This window comes from Mesocricetus auratus, unplaced genomic scaffold (genome assembly GCF_017639785.1).
Source record: "Mesocricetus auratus isolate SY011 unplaced genomic scaffold, BCM_Maur_2.0 Super-Scaffold_100009, whole genome shotgun sequence".
Classification (NCBI taxonomy): domain Eukaryota; kingdom Metazoa; phylum Chordata; class Mammalia; order Rodentia; family Cricetidae; genus Mesocricetus; species Mesocricetus auratus.
In genome coordinates this window covers 4,854,698-4,867,428 of record NW_024429193.1, presented here as the reverse complement: position 1 = coordinate 4,867,428, position 12,731 = coordinate 4,854,698, and the positions used below count along the sequence as shown (strand labels likewise).

General features: G+C 45.5%; 1 long non-coding RNA gene across 1 annotated transcript; it reads left to right on the top strand.

Annotated features, from left to right (window-relative positions):
* Nucleotides 1-245: 245 nt before the first annotated feature.
* Nucleotides 246-8,232, top strand: LOC110343427. The gene is made up of 4 exons (XR_002385697.2): nucleotides 246-465; nucleotides 609-881; nucleotides 1,072-1,146; nucleotides 8,109-8,232. It is a non-coding gene; the product is annotated as an uncharacterized LOC110343427 (long non-coding RNA).
* Nucleotides 8,233-12,731: the final 4,499 nt, after the last annotated feature.

The window sequence follows — 12,731 nt, the reverse complement described above, 5'->3', positions numbered from 1 at the left end:
GTCCAAAGAATTCTTCCAGAAAGAATTGATGAGCATCTATGTTCCCAGCATTCCTGGTACACACTAGTATCTGGTATCTATCACTTCTCTGTGGTTAAGAGCTTCATGACCTGCCCACCCTGCCCACTGGGAATCTCACTATCTCATTCTGATTATTTATTACTCCATTTAGTTTGGGCTCTTTATTCTGCTGAGAGTCTATCCAAACCTCTTTCCCACCCCCTTCCTTAGTCCTGACACAGATCCTACAGCCTACAAATAGTGCTTGTTAAGTGAATAAAGAGTAAACAAACCAAAAAGCAGCGGAAGAGGAGAAGATGATGCAACATGAACCACCTTGGGAGAGAAGGATTCTGAGTTGCAGGGTTTTGAGTTTCAGGCAGCTCTTGAGTCAGAAGAATTATTCCATTGGACGCCGCCTTCCCTGTTTCCAACTGTAATGCAGGTTCATCAGACCACAGTCCGGTGAGATTTAGTCTCTCTGTGTTTCCACAGGAGATCTCGGGGCCTGGAAGGGGACTGGAAAGGTGAGGGGAGGGGGACCGGAAAGGTGAGGGGAAGGGGACCGGAAAGGTGAGGGCACTGTGTTTGCTTCCACTATGGTTAAGCCCCACCCCACGTGACCCGTCTGCTGCTCACCGGAGTTTGCTCAGGCTCCAGTAACATTTGGGACGCTGCCCACTGGATTATCCCTTCTTCTCTGGGCTCCAGCTAACCACTCTCCATAGAGCCAAGCCCTACTTCTCCCCGAGGTAGTCAGTGCCTCAGTTTAAATCATCTTCTGCTTGCACAAGAATCACGACCCTGAAGTCTGTAACATTGCTGGAGTATGGGTAGAAATGATGCCCACTAGTCCAAGCATGGCCCACTGGAATCTCTTGGTAAGTCTACATTCTTATCCATGTATGCTTTTATCTGTTTTTGTCCATTTTTCTATACATCGTGGTGCTGCCTTATTAGGTACATATGTGTTGAATTGTTTTTATCTCCTAAGAGGATGGGTTGAGCCTTTTATCACTGTGAATCTTCCCCCCACCGCTGAGAATTTTCATGCACTTCATTTCTTTCCAGGTCTCCTTTGGGCAGCGCCTGTAGCGGATACTCTCACCTGTGCTTCAACCTTTCCCTAGAACTTACCCCCAACAGGTAAGTTTTTCTGGAATTAGCATTGTTTCTTTTGTATTCAGCACAAAGGTGTTAATTTTTTTATTTATATCTGGCAACCACTTTTAGTTTCGTTACCCATTTACATTTAGCACAATTACTGATGGGTATAGACTGTGCGTTTTTATGGTCTTGGGTTTTTGCCTATTTTGTCTTCCCTGTGCTCATTTTCTGTAGAGAGAAGCCTTCCCGCCAGCCTGGTTCCAGAGCCACATCAGTCCCAAATGAACACACAAGAGGCTATATTAATTATGAAGCTGTTGGCAGTTTGCTTGGTTTCTTACTGGCTAGCTCTGGCTTAAGTATTTACTCCATAATTGTTAATCTAACTATTTCTCTTATCGGAGAAAAGGGTCCAGACTTCTTACTCCTATGGCAGCTACATCGTGGCTCCCTGTGTTTCTCTTTGCATTGGTATAGTTTTCCATTTATTGATACAAATTATTTTCTGTCTTTTTCCCCCCTATGGTCTTCAATTGGTTTAGCCAATTTTTGTTATTAAAGTTTTATATTCTCTTGTATTTTTATCTGTGCTGTCTACTTTTGATGTCAACTTGACACAAGCTAAATGTCATCTGAGAGGAGAGACCCTCAATTGAGGAAAAAAAGCCTTCTTTAAGATCAAGTCATAACCAGGCCTGCAGGGCAGGGCGTTTTCATGAGTAGTGATTGATGTAGGAAGGCTCAGCCCATTGTGGGAGGTGTCATCCCTGGACTGGCTGGTGGTCCTGGGTTCTATAGAAGAGCAGGTTGAGCAAGCCATGAGGAGCAAGACAGTAAGCAGCATCCCTCCACGACCTCTGTTTCGGCTCCTGCCTCTAGGTTCCTGTCTGCTCGAGTTCCTGCTTTGGTGTCCCTCAATAGACCCAGAATACGGGCGCTAACTGCACCCTTGGCTCTTCAAGCCACTGTTGGTGATGGTGCTTTGTCACAGCGATGAGAACTGGAAGTAAGACAACGGCAGATTCTCTTTCCTTCTTTTGAATGACATTCTTCCCCCCATCCCCTTGATGATGCTACACCCAATCTTCCTATTTCCCGTTGTTCCTATTAAGCATCTCCGCTGTTGCTCTTTGGTTGCACTCTTTAGAGTTGGTTGTTTTCCTGGTTGTCTGTCCTTTCCACGTGGTGTAAGGTGGCTTGTCACGTCTCACGTTGTTTTCTTAGTTCTCCCTTGTCCACGCATTCCTTTCACAGAATTTATATTTTCCTGCACTCTCACTTGAGACTGTATTTACTCCTTCTTTGCTTTTGATTCCTTTCGTTAACTTCTGTATTGCTCTTTTATGGTTGGGAGCGTCTTAGTTTGTGCTCACTTTGAATTCTGGTCATTTCTCCCTCTACTTGAAAGGCTGACTCTCAGACAGACGTTTTCTTTACCGGCCATTTAGTTTCAGTGCTTAGAGTACGTCACTCTGTGCTTTCCTGGCCTTGAGAGTCACTAATGAGGGGGCATGACGTCATTCTCACGTGTTGCCTTTGCGGGTTGGTATTTTTTCTCACACAGCTTCCTGCAATGTGTACTCTTTGCCGCCAGCTGCCTGGGTCCTGCTGCTGTCTCTGCACCCCCAAATGAAACACGAGACACTATATTAATTATGGCACTGTTGGTCATTTTCTGTGGTTTCTTGTCAGCTAGCTCTGACTTAATTATTAACTCATAACTGCTAATCTGAATACTTCCACGTGGTCTTCTCTTACTGAAGAAAGGTTCCAGACCTCTTACCCCTCTCGCATCCTACATGGTGACTGACTGTGCCTTCATCTCCCAAAATCCTCCAACTCTCCTAGTCCCACCCATCATGCTTCCCTATTGGCCAACAATGCTTTATTCATCAACCAATAGGACAAACATACACACTGAAGGACATCCCCCATCAGCTTCCCGTATTGTTTCTTTGTTTTGTGCATTTAGCATCTTGTCTATAATAGTGTCATGGAGAAGTTTGTGGTTGTGTCTGTCTATTGGCAATGCTTGCTACCATGCTTTTGGAAAATATCAAGGTTCCCTCACCACTTTCTTGTTGATGTTTCTGACTCTCTTCTCTGACTCCAGCATTGGTTTCCTTATTTTGTTCATCTGTTTCCTTGTGTTTTTTTTTTTTTAAGTCATTGGTTTTTTTTTTTTTTTTTTACAGAAACTTCTGAATTCTTCATCTGGAAACTTACACACTTTAGTTCAGTGTTGTCTCTGGGTTCATTAATTGAGATGTTATGATCATGTCAAGCAGTCACGCCGTACTGCTATTTCTATTTGTGTGTGTGTGTGTGTGTGTGTGTGTGTGTTCCTGTGTTGCAATTTGCACTTAGGTCATCTTGCATGTCTCTTCTAGTTTTATTTGGGGGATCTTAGTGAGCAGCTGGCTCTGGAAGGCTTGGTCTCCAGCATCTCTCAGAGAGGGGAGGCTCCAATATTTTCTGCAATTGTCAGATGTGTTCGCTTTCCCCTTGTGGTCCCCACACTATTCCATCATTTCTATGTCTGGGATAGAATCTGTTCTGTCTTCTCTTTCACACTCTCATATGGACACCACCGCTTCCAACCTGACATCTTACCCAGAAAGGGTCAGGTATTTAAATTTAATAGCGGGAAACGTTGAATGCCTTCTAAAGCCCCTACCAGTTTGCACTGTCATATAAAATGCCCGTTCCTTCACACCCTTTCCAATAGTGGATACTTGCCATTTTCAGGATGCCCCCTGGGTCTTGTTCTCTTAAGGGTTGATCATGACATGCTGCAGAGAGAAACTCTCTGGTTGACTCACCGGTCTCCTGGGTTTTTGGCATGGATCTCCTTGTGCATCTCAAGATCTGAAGTGTTTCAACATTTACTTTGTTCTTTCCCAGTTTCTCCTTTTACGGATCCCAAGAGAGCAAGGGTTTGCTCCCTTCCTGATGTGTCATGAATCTTAAAGGATATACATATATGTATATGTATATATTGCCATTTTAATTGTTTTTCTTTATGCAACTTGGGCATTTAAATTAAAAATTATTATTTTTTTAAGACAGGGTCTTATGTGTCTTGGCTGGCCTCCAACTTTCCATTTAGCCAACAATGATCTTGAACTTCTGCTCCCACTGTCTGTTCTTCCCAAGTGGGGGGACTCTAAGCCTGCATCAAGACATCTAACTTATGCAGTGATGGCGATCAAGACCATGGCTTCCCAGGCAGGCACTCTGCCAACTGAGCTACATCCCCAGTCATGAGCCCAGAAACCCTTTGTTATGCTTAATCCCTTATGGTGTTGAGACTCTTGACTGGATTTTAACATCATTTATTGCATTTTTTTATAATTAACTTTTCAGTTTCTTATTGCTTTTGAATACTATTTCATTACTGAATATCTTATATTAAGGTTTTTTTTAAAAAAATCAGTTGTGTTATGCCAAAGTCTGGTGACATCAAGGTTGTCTCTGATGCCTGGGGATGAGGGTTATGGATCAGCAGGCAAGGCTGAGATGCAACTCTTCTAGGTGTGGTGGTTTCATTGCCAGATCTGGACACGTTGTTCTGAGCTGTGTGTGTAGAGTGCCTATTCGTTTTCAAAGACTGGGCTGAGTCCATTTAGGCGTGGCACGGTCTGATCACGAAAGCGTGAGTGCTTATCCACACACAGGAGCTTTGGGCTGTGCTGCACAGTGGGACCACATAAGGTGCTGGCCCAGTGTGTCCTCCCTCCTGCTCCGTGGAGTTGAGATGGCTCTGTGTGTCTGCTTGTTTCTGGGAGCCTCAGTCAGTAGGGCTTCTCAGAACAGGCACCTTGGCTGAAGCGTAAAGAAAAGATCAGCCCATCTCCATTTTACACGGTGGAAGTGTTTGCCTGTTTGTGTGTCTGTGCACCATGTGCCTCTCCTGTGTCCTCAGAGGCAGGAGGAGGCTGTCAGGTCCTCCGGAACTGGAGTTAAAGGTGGTTGGTGGTTAGCTACCGTGTGGGTGGTGGGAATTGAACCCGGATCCTTTAGGAGCAGCAGGTGCTCTTAACCCCTGGACCATTTCTCTAGCCTCACTGGCTGCTTCCTGGAGCCATCAGGAGACGGACAGGCCCGTCTGGATGCTTTGTTGGGTATCCCCAGTCACGTCAGCTGCCCCTTGACTTCCGGGGCCTGCGAGTGCTCTCTGTGTCCACGTGACTGCGTCCTGGGGGCCACATGCACAAGGCAAGCTGCTCGGGTGTCTCCTGGGTCACAAGTGGATGCATCCGTCCTCTGTTTTATCTCATGCTGTCATCATTTATCATCATCGCGTGAGATCCTGCCAGTGGCGTAACCCCATTCTTTCTTCTGTAGCTTCTGGGGTTCCATTGTGAGACGAGAAAGTGGTGATTCTCAAACTTGGCTTAACTTTAGTCACCTAGGGTGTGTGTGTGCATGTGTGTGTGTGTGTGTTTAATGTGCTATGCATTTAGATGTATTTAGGAATGTATAATGCAACAGTTAATGAAAAAAAGAGGGCATGAGTTTGAAAGAGAAGAGAGGGTGGATAATGGGAGGGGTTGGAGGGAAGAAGAGGGGAATGATGTAATGTTAAAGAAGTAATTAAAAGAAAAAAACGTGATGGTGATGCTTTTTCAAAACCGCTTGCCCTGAAGCATCTCTTCTCCAGTGACACCATCAGACAGACTGTCCTCCCTTTGCAGACAGGGGATTCAGGCAGAGAAGGAAGAGCCTTGTGTCATGGCATAAGCATCCTCCTCCCTTTCTCCAAAGTAATGACTCTGTGGACTGCCTGGAAGTCCTTTATAACCACAAAGATCACAGGGGCCACCCTCCTTAGGCAGGCTTCCATGTAATGCATGTGAACTACATGAGCACACCCTGCACTCTGTGGGGTCTCACAGGTTTGAGTAACAGTGTTGCTCAAGCAACGTGGTTGTGGTTAAATATTCCCGGGAAGCTCCCGAGGCCTGTAGCAGTCTGCTTAGTGCCGATCCTGTGATAACAAACGAGGTTCACACACTAGGAGTGTCAGCCTGGAGGAGGGACATGGCAACTCACCTTATTACACAACCACACGTTTTAGCCGTTTTATCGGGACATCTCCCTTTTGAAGTCAGCAGAGATGACGGTTTCTCTCCTGTCGTGGGACCTGCAAATCTAAGCTGACTAGGGGAGGTGCCGTCGGCTGGCAGTGCAAAGACAGGCTTTTTTTTTCTTTTCTCTTCTCTCCTTTTAAAAGCTGTCACACATATTTAAGTAGAAATACAACTTCAAGTTCTGAATACGGAAGAATCAGTGAGATGGCACACACACTCCTCCGTGACACTTAAGGCTCCATTTAAAGGCAGAGTTACAGCTCCTCTCAGAGCAGCAGGCACAAGGAAACAATAATCGTCCCCGGAATTCCTTGCCAACAGCTGAGGAGGCTCCCTCTGCTCTCAAAGCCCTTGCAAGTGTCAGCGCTGTAACGGGGCTTCGCAGATGTCTTTAATCTCCGAATCTCAAAGCACCTTGCAGACAATCTCTGTTAACACACAAAACCCCATGAAATGGTCCTTCTCCTTAAATTTCCTTTCACACGGCCTTGTCTAGGAAGCACAGGCATCCCTCACCAAGGTCTTTAGAATTGTAAATGAACAAAGAGGGGCTTGATCCTTACTTTCGCATCCTGATTTTTGTGTCTTACTTGGGAATGTGCAAGCCTCTTGATCTTGTCCTCACCCCCAGAAGGCCTGTGTCCCTGGATGCTTTGATACAGTGAGCATGACCACGGAGCCCAAATCCTAGACAGGTGGCAGTCTGTTTGTTCCTTAGATGTTACTGTTCCTGGCTTTGGAGATAGCTGCCTAATGTTTGCCTTCAGTGCCTGAAGGATGCCCATTAAAACTCGTGGAGCAGATACTTAGGGGGGCACAGGTTTAATTTGGTTGGAATAAGAGTCCTCAAATGCCATGCTGGCATCTGAACAGCACCTGGGGGAGCTTTCCTTTGGTTTCCTTCAAAGAAAATGGCAGAGAAAAAAAAATGAGTTAATGGGAGTTTCAGCCAAGACATGCTTAGGCACCGGGACATGTATGATTTTCCTGTGTCATTCCGTGGACTTAAATAAAGTGGTTAGATTGATCACGCTATTATGATTTATTTTTCCCGACTTTGGATTCTATTGTCAGCTCCATTTCTTTCATCGTTGTTTACAGATCTGGTTTTTCTCCAGTAGGATGTTCCAAACTGTTTTTTCTCATTCTGAAATATAAATTTAAATTCTGCCAATTTTCCCCAAACTCTGCCCGTAGGCAAAAAGCATGCATTCCCACTCACCCTTAACATCTCAGACCAAAGAGGTGCCATCATGGACGAACCGCTTGGTTTCAGTTAGGTGTATTGGAAAGGAAAGCCGTACTTAGGGACGTGGGAACCTTTGCTACATTTCCAAATCAGTGTCACAAGCATCTGCCTATGTAAAGGATTGATGCTATCCTGAACATCTCCTGTTGGGCAAGAGATGCCTCTATAGAGTTTACTTTAGGGTAGGGAAAGCAGGCATATTGCGGGCGTGGGGGAAGTAACACAGAAACGGTAAGTTCTGGGGCCGATAATTCGTGTTGGTAGTTAGGCGTCTCTGCCTGGTAGTGTCTGGGAGAGTTTCTACACCAATGTTCATATTAGATATGGAAGCCAAAGGACTCTGGGGCCGAGGCAGCCGCAGCCTCCACACCTCCTGCTCAATGGGAAGTCTTCTCGAACAGTTGAAAAAACGAGCCTCCCTCCCCCCCACCATGGCCATTTTTTTTTCTTTCTGAGAGGCTCACACAGAGCTGTTTAGCTCTGAACCCCGACCACGGTTCAGTGTCATGCGTAGTATCTATGAGCAGGCAAACTGAGGGGGCAAAGCACTGGGGTGGTTTGCATCTCTGTCCCCAAGACCAACCTCCATAGTCTAATCTGTCTAGTCGCTGTGGGATTGTGTTTGGGGTCACCGTGTCAGGTGGCATTTTTCTCCACAGATGGGCAGAAGAAGAGGTCATGCCGGCTTTCCTAAACAACTTTCTGGAAGAACAAATTGCACTTGCGTCCTTCCGGGAGGCTGGAGGAAGGAAAACCCACTACTCATGTCCTCTGTTGGTGGGCAGCTTCAGGTAAGAGGCAGGACGACCGGGTTTTGGGTCAGCGTCCCTGCGGGGCTCTTTGCTCTGACCCTCTGACTTGTCTTCTTTTCCCCCTTTGATGGATCTGACAAGTATAAGTCAAGCTAAGGCATGGGAAGGAAAGCCATGCAGTGTCTCCTTAGGAAGACCAATTCCCTCACAGACCACTGTAAAAGGCGAACCTTAGCAGACATAGCATCCGATCTGATGAATTTTGGTCACCTTTTCTTCTGTAGGATAGCCAACGAACCCAGGGAACTACACGGTTATATATGATATATGGTTTCGCACTCTGGTAAAATAGAAAGAAATCACATTTGAAATGCACTTCCGTTTTCCTATTGTCAGTTCTCAGAGTGTTATGATTCACTAAGCACCGTGATGGGCATCTGGGTTGGAGGACTGAGTCATACTTTCTGACTTCCTAAGTAGCATACAGGAGGACCCTGTTGGAGCATTGCTGGGAATGTAAGGTTGTCTTCCTGTTGCTCTGATCCGGTCAGTGTTTGGGAAATTGTTCCCTAACACCATGCCCTGAAGCTCCACTGGCAGGAAGGTATTTAGAGCTTTTCAACTGCCTCAAGGAACTCTGGTAGAGAGATATCCATCACGCCCGCACGTGTAGCACTGACCACACCCGTTTGGGCGTGGTCACAGGTGTCAATCTACCTAATGGAGGGTAGGACTAGGTCTGGGGCCCGGATCCCAGCAGTCTCTCTTGAATCCGGTTGGGTCATAGGGAGCCGCCTGTGCGGATCCTTAGAACAGGAGCCTGCGGAGGCCATCTGCTCCTTCTGCATGGGCCTTCTCCCTGAAACAAGTTATATTTAACCTATATTTGAGTCTAGTCCCGTGAATCATTATCCGTGCCTCCGCAAGCTCTGAACAGGGTTCGCCCGACTGCAACTCTGAGACCACAAATACACCAAATCGAAGTAAAACTTTCCCTTTATCCCCCTTGAGAAAGCAATGCCCGCATGTTCGAGGCAAAGGGTAACCCCATCTGTGCTGAGCAGCCCACCTCGGTCTTAGCTCAGAGGCATTACTTGCTGTCGCACCGCCGATGGCGTTAGACCCTAGTTCTCAGCATGGCTTAGTTGCTCCAATTGGTGTCTGAGGGCGACTGCCCAGACAAAGCCTGGTGGAGAAAGGAGAGCAGGGAGACTCCCCGACATGCTGTGCCATCCCCCATCCTCCGTGATTCCATGGCCTTTTCTGCCTTTACTCTGCCTCTGCTCCCCCTACTTTCTCTTAACCTCTGATGCCCAGGAAGCTGGTTAACTACAGTTCTGTTGTTGTGTGAGGTTTAATCACGTCCCCAGGAACAAGGGTAACTATCAAACCACTGAAAACTTAGAGATGCCTGCTTAGTCCTCAGGGTTAGTCATGCTGGTAGAAAGCTGTAGCTGGAGATTTTATGTCCTGCTAGGTCCCGCTGCGTCAACCTCAAATGAACGTACAAAAAGACTTATATTAATTTATGAACTGTTGGATGATGGCTAGGGCTTCTTACTGGCTAGTTCTGTCTTAATTATTAACCCATAACTACCAATCTATGCATTTCTACACGGCCTTTTCTTACCGGAGAACGCCTGACACATCTTATCTTCCCCGTCTCTACATGGTGTCTCTTCGAGGTGCCTTTCTTGCCCGTCTTTCCCAGAATTCTCCTCGCCTACTAGCCCTGCCTATCTTCCCGCCTCTTTTGGCCAAATAGTGTTTTATTCATCAACCAATGAGAGAAACATCTATGCGGAAGGACGTTCCCCCACCAGAAAGCAGCATGGATAAAAGCCATCCAGCTACACCTGACTTTCCAGTGATGTATGCGTGTTTGCTTTGCTTCTCCTGAGCAGTCACTGGTAGCCCAGCTCTTTCTTCTGTGTGCTTGTGCCCCGTGGTCAAAAGAGCAGATCTGAAACATGGCTTACCTTTCTGGTGGTTATTGCCAGGTGTCCCTTCACCTCAAAGTACAGTCTTGCCCTGACGACTCAGCTCTGCTCCATAACTCCTCTCTGGGAGTCTGTTTAACCAAATTATTGGGTCCCTCCACCTTTTAAATGGTGAAGGTTCAGATAAAATGATTCCCCCCTCTTATTAAATAACTCCAATTGTTAGGAAATAAAGTTGAACTTAATTTTCTCCCAGTGAACCTTAACCTTCCGCATAGCATGTATTTACTTTGTGTTATGTTTATACTCACCACATTTACCATCTGTCTACTCCAACTGGTGTTTAAGTCTCCCAGGGACGTGGCTCTTTGCCTCTTTGGTTTATGAATATATCTTGTGTCAAAAGCAGTACTAATATTAGGCCATGGCATGGGTAAGGCAAGCATTCAGAAGCTCTTGGACAAATGCGGTAAATGCTGTCATGTCTTACTGGAAGACTTGCCTGGAATTTTTGTGGTTGGAAGGGGTTTGCTTTAATTTGTAGCTGTTTTTCTCTATAAGCTGAACAAATATCTTAATATTGTTTTCAATTAGAAACTTCACAAAGAAACAAAGGAACTAGCAGAAGTTATGACCCAACTGGGTTTAACAAACATCTTTAGAACATTCCATCCAAAGACAAAAGAATATACCTTCTTCTCAGTGACATACAGAACCTTCCTTAAAATCAACCACACACTCAGCAACAAAGCAAACTTTAACAGATACAAAAAAATTGGAATAACCCCCTGCATCTTATTGTATCACCATGGTTTTAAGTTAGAATTCAACAACAACACAAATTGCAGAAAACCTACAAACTCATGGAAATTGAACAATGCTCAATTGCACCATTCCTGGGTCAAGGTCAAGGAAGAAATAAAGAAAGAAATTAAAGACTTCCTAGAATTCAGTGAGAATGAAAACACAACATACCCAAACTTATGGGACACTTTGGAAGCAGTGCTAAGAGGAAAGTTCATAGCATTAAGTGCCCACATGAAGAGACTGTAGAATAATCACACTAGAAAATTAATAGCACAACTGAAAGCTCTGTCTCTTTTTTAAAATACGTATTTATTTTTACTTTATGTGTATGAGTGTTTGCCTACATGTATGTATATGCGCTCTCTGTGTGTGTGTGTGTGTGTGTGTGTGTGTGTGTGTGTGTGTGTGTGTGTGTGTGTAGGCCAGAAGAGGACATCGGGTCCTCTAAAATTGGAGTTAAGATGGTCATGGGCTATTATGCAGGCACTGAGAACTGATTCTGGGTCCTTTGTGGGAGCAGTAAGTGCTCTTAACAACTGTGCTATTCTCTCCATGTTCCTACCCCAAATAGCCATTTCTTTACTAGAATGGCGGTAGTATTAAAAAATAAAAACTTAAAGTTAAAACAATTCACTGATTTTATATTCTAAGTACGGGTGTTTTGCCTGCATGTATGCATGCATACCATGTGCCTGCAGAGGCCAGAGGCCAGCATTGGATCTGTGGAAATGGAATTACAATGGTTATGCGCTGGGGATTGAACTCTGGTCCTCTGAAAGAGCAAAAAGTCCGTGTCCTTAAAGCCAAGCCATCTCTGTAGTCATCCATGGGTGTTTTTTTGCTTTTGATGATGAAGGTCAAATGCGAGTAATGGACGAAAAGTCACCCATCACAGGGCTTGGCACACGTGAGTGACCCGAGACTGCACCATTCTGAAGCAGTGTCCTCCGGTTTGGGTACCGAAGATACTGGGAACACAAGGCAATGTGTGGTGCTTGTCTCTGCATCACAGCGGAGCCTCCTGGGTACCAGAAAGTTGATAGAGGCAGGAACTGTGCAGGGTTCCTTTGTTTTTATCCTCTGGATGTATCCTGACATCGAGAATAGTGCTAGTTGCATAACACTCAATAAATATTTGCGAGTGATTTATGAAATGTTTGAGGTAGTCATTAGCCCCATCATCTAATCTTATAAACCATAGTGGTAATCAGCTGAGTTAGTAAATTTTATAAACTTACATAGATATGAAATTATAAATATCTGTAAATATGTGTCAATTCCTTCATCGTGTGGAATGGAGGACCATGGAGAAAGTCCATGGGAATGAAGGTTAAGGGGAGTTTGCTAAAAGTGCCACACAGTTTCTTCGCAACTGTCTGAAACAGTTGAACCCAGGGTACTCTCTTTAACAATGGGTAGCTTTGCCCCAAGGAGCCTTGCACCCACTCGTGGATTCTCCCAGCATCTTGCTGGCAGGCATGCAGGTTATAGGAGGAAAGGCAGGGTGGACTCACTTGTATGCACAACTTTATGGTCTGTGCTGTGAATTGCGGCTCTGAAAATCTCACAGTCCAAAGGGGACTCCACAGTGTAGGGGTGTGGGTCTTCCAGCTACTGCAGGCATATGCACTAGCTACTGGGGGGCCATTCCAGAGCTGTCAGGGTCAGACTGGGCAACATAGCGAGACCCTCATCTAAGCAGCAACATTCTCCTGCGATGTTAGAGCAAAACCCAGACCTTTGATCTGCATGCACTCAGTTAACTCAAGTTCTTGCATAGTGA